The sequence below is a fragment of the Pinus tabuliformis genome, chromosome X, assembly GCF_031772625.1.
Source record: "Pinus tabuliformis cultivar Carrire ecotype Pingquan chromosome X, CPIR1, whole genome shotgun sequence".
Taxonomy (NCBI): domain Eukaryota; kingdom Viridiplantae; phylum Streptophyta; class Pinopsida; order Pinales; family Pinaceae; genus Pinus; species Pinus tabuliformis.
The window spans coordinates 291,463,593-291,470,167 of NC_142308.1; positions in this window are offsets into that span (position 1 = coordinate 291,463,593).

A 6,575-nucleotide genomic window follows, 5' to 3' on the forward strand; every position below is an offset into this window, starting at 1 on the left:
TAACTCATGGATCTAATTCATCTAATTTTGTCATACTTAATTTCAAGATACAAATATACATGAATGTATTTATTATTTATTATTTAATCTATGTTTAATTTTGAATAAGTTCAAATTTTTCAGGAAAATTTTATTTAATGTTTGAATATTTAATATTCAAATTTCAACTAATTCTTAATTTTTCAACTAATCCCTATTTTAAGAATAAATAAAAATTCTTTTATTTTTTTCTGCTATTTCATTTCTCGATCTACGATCATCTAGGTTATTAAGATTTTCAGAATTAATATTTTACTATTTTTCATGAAATGGATGGTCAAATATTATAAATTTTCAAAGTTAGTCAAATATTATTAATCTCAACTTTTCTCTTTATTCCAATATCTGTTGTGCTAGTCCCAAATCCTTCATTGCAAATTAGCTACCCAAATATTTCTTCAATCTATTGATCTAATTCTTATCATGCGTAGCAATCAACATGTTATCCACATATAACAATAATATGATATACTTTCCTTGATCATACCTCTTAATATAGACACAATGGTCAGCTTCTAACCTCTGAAAACCATGTTCCAACATGAATGAATCAAATTTCTTGTACCATTGTCAAGGTGCCTATTTCAACCCAAAAAGACTCTTCTTCAACCTACAAACAAGGTCTTCTTTGCCTTTTTCTATGAAGCCTTTTGGCTGCTCCATATAAATTTCTTCCTCCGATTCACCATGAAGGAAAGCATTTTTTACATCTAATTGTTCACATTCTAATTCTAAAGTAGCAACTAGACCAAAAATGACTCTAATGGATGATATTTTAACAACAGGTGAAAAAATTTCAGTGAAGTTAATACCTTTTTTTTGGGCAAAACCTTTCACCACCAGCCTTGCTTTATACCCCTCCTTCTTTTCGTCGCCTTCATGCTTAATCCTATAAACCCATTCGTTTTGTAGAGCCTTTCTACCTTTTGGGAGGTTTACCAACTCCCAAGTTTTATTTTCCAACAGAGAGTTCATTTCTTCTTCCATTGCTTTCTTCCATTCTTCACTATCCTCAACTTTACAAGCTTCTTGAAAACAATTAGGCTCACCTTCATTAGGCAACAAAATATAGTTTGAAGGAGGATAACTTTGTGAAAGCTTATGAGGCCTAGAAGATCTGTGAACCAACTGTGTTGGTGCATTATTAGGTTGAATCTCCTCTAAAGGTTCCTACAAGATTCCTTCTTGTTGTTGTTCGTCATTTTCCACTCGTTGTTCTTAAAGCTCCTGAATTTGATGTTCATTTTCTTGTATTGGTGGGATGTTTTCCTACTGCTCTTCAAACCTCTCAATAACCTTCTTGACCTCAAAATTACCTAGAGTCCTCTTGAACGTTTCTGACTCATTAAATATAACATCCTCGCTTCTAATAATTTTATGTTTTACTGGATCCCATAGACGATAACCAAAATCTTCATCCGCATATCCCAAAAAATGCATTTCATAGATTTATCATCTAGCTTAGTTCTATTTTCTTTGGGAATATGTACAAATGCTTCACATCCAAAGATTTTCAAGTGAGAATAATTCAAGTTCTTACCAGACCAAACTTCATCAGGGATACCACCATCCAAGGTTGTAGTTGGAGATCTATTTATGAGGTAGCAAGCAGTCCTAATTGCCTCAGCCCAAAAATTCTTCTCCAAACTAGAATTGGACAACATACTTCGCACCTTTTCCGTAATGGTGTGATTCATCCTTTTTGCGACACCAATTTGTTGAGGAGTACCAGGCATAGTCTTCTCATGCTTTATGCCAAACCTATTACAATATTACTTAAATGCATTTGAGCAATATTCTCCACCATTACCTGTTCTTAAATACTTCACCAATTTGTTAGTCTCTCTTTCAACAACAAAATGTAATTTTTGAAATATTCCAAACACTTCACTTTTACTTTTCATAGGATATGCCCAAACCTTCCTGCATGTACCATCTATAAATGTTACAAAATATGATGCTCCTCCTAGTGATTTGATGTTAACAGGCCCAAACACATCTGGGTGTACCAATTCTAACACATTTTTCTTTTTGTCATGGCCACCTCTATGGAATGAAACCCTTCTTTGTCTACCATATATACAATGCTCACAAAGGTTAAGATTGTAGGATTTCAAACCTGGCAATAAATTTTTACCAACAAGGATTTTTAAGCCCTTCTCACTCATGTGACCCAAATGCTTATGCCACAGATCTGCTGAATTTCCTTCTTTTGTGAGAGCAACCAAATCTGATTTTTCTATCAGTTCCTTCAACGTGTATAATGTTCCTATCTTGGCTCCTTTGGCCACGACCAATGCTCCTTTGATAATTTTCCAGCCTCCTTTTCCAAATCTTTTGGAATATCCTTCATCATCCAGTCATCCCATAGAGATTAAACTCATGTGCATTTCTGGTACATGCCTGACCTGTTTCAACAATATATCTTGTCCATCTTTGATCTTGATCTGGACATCTCCCACTCCAACAATATTGCAAAAATGATTATTCCCCAAATGCACTCTACCATAATCACCAGGATTATATGAAACAAAACTATCTTTGCATGGGGTTACATAGTGAGATGCCCCAGAGTTAGGGATCCAATCAAAGCTACTACTAGATGTATATACACATGCATCCTCTATTGAAACAATAAACAACACATCGCCATCTGTGGCTACAGTAATAGTCTCACCTTCATTTGTGTTGGATGACTTGTGATTTGTATTAGATGTTCTCTAATCCTTTTGTTCTTTCTTCCTAAATCAACATTCTTTCTTCATGTGCCTAGGTTTGTCACAATGAAAGTGGATGATCCTTCCTCTACTTGATTTTGATCAGCCTCTCGATCTTGATCACCCTTGCTGGCCTCGATCCTTTCTCCTGCCACGATCAACTAGAGCTAGATCTTCTCCTCCCTAGTTTTCTGCAATTGACTTGCATTGCAGTTCCTTATTCATTAAACTGTTGCTGACATCATCAAACTTCAGGGTCCCTGCAATTTTTGAAGTGCTCATAGCTAAAATTAAATTTTCCCAGCTGTCTGGCATAGAGCACATTTTTAAAATAGCTCTAATTTCATCATCTAAAATTATTTTAGCAGATTCAAGCTGATTAGTAATAATATAGAATGCATTCGAGTGCTCAGCAATTGAAGCACCCTCCTTAATTTTGAGATTATAATTCTTCTTCATCAAGAACACTTTGTTTGATGTTGTGTTCTTCTCATATAGATCATGGAGCTTCTTCCATAATCCTTCAACCATCTTTTCTCCATACACATTGAAATACACATTCTTTGCTAGATATTGGCGGATTGTTGCAATTGCCTTTCTATCTAGCTTATTCCATTCTTCATTTGTCATCGATGAGGGTTTCTTTGTTGTGCCCTCAATTAGAAAATACTGATCCTTCAAAATCATTATATCCTTCTTCTGTGCTTTCCATAGGGCAAAATTAGCCCCGCTCAACTTCTCCATATCTGTAATTGTTGTCTCCATTTTCAATATATTGATGCCCAAAAACAAAACGTCCACTTAAAAATAAAACTTCAATTATTACTCTTTAAAATTTAGTAATAATGACCTTTTTAAAATACCCCTTTCAAAATTTGTTCTCCTTTTAAAATGTACTTTTCAAAATTCCAACATATAATTATATAAGTATAAAAAACATATATAATGTTTTAACCGTTTCACATTTCACACATACATATGTTGGTTTTTATACGTGCAATCTTGATGAAAAAAATTACGAACTCCACATAAAGCACTTACACACTCCACATTTTAGGCTTCATGGCACGTTTCACCATATACCCACGACCTTTTTATTTCTTGCAACAACTGTCTTAACGTTCCTCAACTAGTTCCTCAGCTATTTCCTGAACAAATTCATTTCCTGGAATCTCTTCTTTGCAGCGATTTCTGATTTCCTGGACAGATCCTTCAACAACTATAGAGGTATTAGCCAACGTTTTAATGAATGCTACCAGAGTAAGGCAATGGAACTAAGCGGCTTGCACATTGGATATTTGACCCTAGCTCTGATGCCAGTTGTTAGATCAGAGCATACATAACACACAACAGATTTATACTCAGAGACTTAGACGGCAATAACAAAGAATAATTTCAGGGACAAACAAATGGAGAAACAACAAGATTACTCAATCAGAAACAACAGAATAGATAAGACAATCATTGGAGAATAGAAATCACTTAGCATTACATAACAAGCCTGGACCTTGGCTTTCTTTCCTTGACCAGAGAAATTACAAATTTATAGAGGCTGAAGAAGGATCTAGAATCCTGTATGTGATTCAGATAGAGATCTAGAAACTAATGGCAGTGTAGAATGATCTAGAATCCTGCATCTGTTCTAGATGGAGATTTAGAAACTAATGGCAGTGTAGAAGGCTCTAGAATCCTGCATGAATTTGGCTTCACACTTAACACATTCCAGCAATCGTCTACAAAAAATGAGACTGATAATGAACAATAAACTACACAGATTGGAAAAACTAGAACTATCCCCATGAAACTAACAACACCAACATCTTGGGCATTCCACCAACAGAGACAACACTTCCATTTAAAACTTTTGCAGGGTCGAGTGAAATATAAGAATTTGGAGAGTATACACTTATTGTGAACTATCACTAGTGGATCTTTCTTAAAAAGAACTAACTTCATCTAAAAATCAATAAGAAAGTCCTTGTATAACTCCCACCACATGTATATGATCCCAAGCATAGAAAAATTAAATTGCTTGCCTAAACTTTAAGAGACTACCGTGGACAACCGTAGAAACTCGATACTAAATTAAAAACTTCAACAAATATATCCACTCAACACACCTGCAAAACTAAATCATAGGAAATTGCCTAACATTGCAGAAACTTCATATACCAGTGATTAAAACTAGACCACCATAATCCAATCTTGCCAACCCGACACCAAATCAAATGGTCTCCCTTTTACGAAAACATATATCCATCCCAAGGAGGACAATTACAGTAATAGAATTAATGAACAAAACTATCAATTGGAGGGTTTCCACTCGAAACGTCATCACTTACTTCATTTTAAATAAAAAAATTCTCTCTTTTCCTTGAATTCATGGTGTATTGATAAAAACTGAATTGAAGAATTTGAATTTGGTTAATTTGTTATCAAATCACTATTATAAGTTGTGTATTTATTTTATATTTTTATTTTTATTCATTTTCTAAAAATTATTATTATTATTATCCAATTTTAAGGTCATAGTCACCCGAGCTAGATGCCAAATTGGTGAACGAGACTCTCATGTTTGGGGGACAAGGGACCAACCTTTATTTGCGAGACAAGGGACCAACCTCCTTGGAGCTATTTGACTATAAAATCTACTAAAGTATACACACTCTACCCCTCTAGTTTTTGAACCTATGACCTCTTAGGAGGAAACACATACCTTTAACCATAAACCCACTTAAATTATATGTTTAATAATTAAATTTATTTTTTATTATTAATTATTAATTTTTATTTAAATAAGAATTAATTTTTATTAAAAATAAAAGAATATATTGAAATTACCTAGTTGAATCCAACTCTTAACGACAACATTAATTTTCTATGAACTGAAATTCTTAAATGATCGTAGTGAATGACCTTATTCATGTGAAATCAGTCGAACAAATACTTTTTATTTTTTAACACAATTGGAAATCCCATTATAATTATTCAGATTCACCAGCTGGCAACCATCATGACATGGAATCATCCACGAGATGACAACGTTTATTTTAGTGAGAGTAGTCCCAAATCCCTGAGTTTATAATCCCCAACGTTATTTTGATCGTCGATTCCCCAAATATTTATGGCTAGCTTTTTTATTTTTTAACCAAATAAATCTAATTATTGTTGGTTTTATTGCAAAATTATTTTAATTAAAATTTAATTTTTTAATAAATATTATTATGTTTATTTTGGATTTATATAATATTTATATTATAAAAATATTTTAAATTTAAATTTTAATATAATTGTTTAAATCAATTTGACCCATAACTAAATTGATTGGCCTTGAAATAAATTGATTCAGTCCGAAATTCTTCGATGTACACAAGAAGGTCGATATTGAGTTATCCCTGATTGAAGATGGAAAGTTGACAGCTTTATTTCACTTTCAGCCCGATTGCCACCAATTTAAATGGATTTTATGATTCAGATTCCAAGTTATAATTTTTATTATGATTGTAAATATTGTGTATTCAATTGACATGGCACCATGTTAATCTTGATGCTTAGAATTCAGAATTCTTAAATAAGTTAAAAAAGTTGGGCAATAAAAGTGTAGCATCATTCTTATGAAATCGACACTTTTTATATTTGCAATGCAGTTAAAGATTCAATATGGAGTAGAGTACACAATTAGTCTTTCTTGATCCTATGAAAACGAGTTAAAAAATGATCTGGAAGAAGACAATATAATATTACTATATGTCTATTCTAAGTCAATGGTATACCTATCATATATTCTAAAAAGGAGTAATGATATTTAATGTAATGAGG